Genomic DNA, 2,427 nt, shown 5'->3' with positions numbered 1-2,427 from the left:
TATATATATATATATATATATCTAGGAGCTTCATATTTTTTTCTTTATTTCATTACTTTGTAGTCGTCTTCAGGGTAGTTTTTGCTGGACTGGTTAAACACTAGCTGAGTTACACATACGACCACTTAGATGGTAGCTTACAACGTACTGACAAACCGGAAATCTGTCATTTACTAAGACATTTGTTCCAGATGATCCGATGAACAGCACAGTCCGCTCATGAAATTAATGTGCCGATTGCTGAATATTCCATAGACACGCGTAACCTTAACGTAGTCCTAAAGGAGATTCAGCCACACATAAGATGTAACAAGACTTTCCTCTGAAATACAAGAAACGTGAATTAAAGTGTCGTTTTCAAAGGTATTGAACTCGTGATTGTTAGATGAACACCCTGCCGACCATGATACGCGCCATCACAACATACTTATATAATTATACTATCGTTTCATTAACACATGTAAAATCGCTAAAACGTTGGGGAAAAAGCAACTTTGCGGTATTCATTTCGGCTCTTTACGTTCTGAGTTCAATCCCAATCAACTAAAATTTGCCTCTTAGCTCTCTGCGATCCATGCGAATAGAACTAGTTAGTTACTAGTGCTGAATTATACGACTAACCAGTCGCTGTGTCTATATCGGAAATAGCTACACTTGTGGCTGTGGAATAACAGGGTCGGTAGACCCTCCTGACAAAATGCATTGTGGTATTAGTTCCGGGTGCTTAGGTTCTAGGTTCCAATACTGGCGTGGTGCATATTTCCTTATCACTTCTTTGGAGTCCATAAAATAAAATACGAATCAAATACTGACATCCTGTCTGCAATTTTTTCTGCTTTCTTTTGCCTTAATAAAATACAGCAGAAAGTTTCGTTCATCTCTAAACAGTGCAGTGTGTCTTAATGAGTGAAATTTTCTTCGTATTTCTAGCAAAGAACATTAATGCATAACAATTTCTCGTTTGTACTGTATTGTGGTATAGAACGAAATTTTGACGCGTCAAAATACTTTATAATGCATAGCAGAATGAGGAGACTCCGAGAATCCAGACTAATTGTAAGCGGCTTGCTTAATATACAAATTAGAACCATGGGAACCATGTGAGAGACAGTACTGCCAGCAGCTGTTTCTAAATTAAGCTTAAGGGCGTCAATTAGTTGCATGGAATCTGTTGATTATATCATTTGATTTGTATTTGGTTTTATCGACAAAAGTTGGTATACACTGGATTTGAACTCACTACTATGTTCAGTAGCTCAACATTATACCAAAATTAGTTTTGACCTACGATCTAACGATACTGCCGATATAACATCCATTTATCCACGAAATTGTTTCTAAATTAGGCCCAGCGACAACAATTTATATAGAAGGCAAGTCGAGAGGAGGATCTAGCATTTTAGTTGTCGAACACGAAATGCCCAAGGGATTTTTTTTAACGCGGCAGAATCTAAACTCAGAGCTTACAAACGTCCGGCTAAAGCCTGCAAGGTATGACGGATTCAATTTCTGCCGATGATCTAACTTATTATTTGACCACTAGATTTAATGAGAGTTGACAAGTTGATCAAATGGACACCAGTACTTGAATTGTATTTCATTTTGTCAAAACCGAACGGCAAAGAAGGCAAAGCTAGCCCCGGTGAGTTACCTGACGAAATGTCGGTAAGCATTTATCTCTGATGTGCTAGTGTTTCAAACAGCTCACTACCTTCATTACAAACAAATAATGATTTCCAATTTTGGCACAAGGCCGACAATTTGAGCGAGCACGTTAGGCAACTTCGTCAGGGACAAAATATGATATTGAGCCAAACTCAGAAAATGAAGACACGCATCTGGTCCCAAAAGTCTTAATCCCCACACCCTATAGATTCTATCTGACCGAGTTCGAATATTGTAGCCTATAAGAATGTAGCTCAGACAAAGAGCGAAACAGTCGCTATTTTGCTTTCCTTCCCATTCCATGTATTGACCATCAGAAACTAAAATATGTTTGGATATGTTTCACATCCAACACAAATGTCTAGTCCACATTTTACTATGCTCAATAATTCCTGAGTTTGGCGCAGTTACCATTTCCTTACTATAACTAAATATATATATATTTAATACCATATTGACTCTTTGTAACTGCGATATAACTTGATTGATTAGATGATTGAGATTTTGATTAGCATCGAACATTAAAAGCTTTTGGCAGAAACGTTAGTAAAGCTAGTTTTATTAGCTATATTACGTGTGATTGCTATTTACGTGATCATTGTAATACTGGAAACTACATTACCAGGTTTGATATTTGATAAACTATATAGTTACATCGATGTGTCGCCATTAACAAATCTCTAAGCGGTAGCGCTAACAAGTATATATGCATGTGTGTATATATATATATATATATATATATATATATATATATATATATAT

This window comes from Octopus bimaculoides, chromosome 22, assembly GCF_001194135.2.
Source record: "Octopus bimaculoides isolate UCB-OBI-ISO-001 chromosome 22, ASM119413v2, whole genome shotgun sequence".
Taxonomy (NCBI): domain Eukaryota; kingdom Metazoa; phylum Mollusca; class Cephalopoda; order Octopoda; family Octopodidae; genus Octopus; species Octopus bimaculoides.
Note: the sequence above shows the minus strand (reverse complement) of the source record.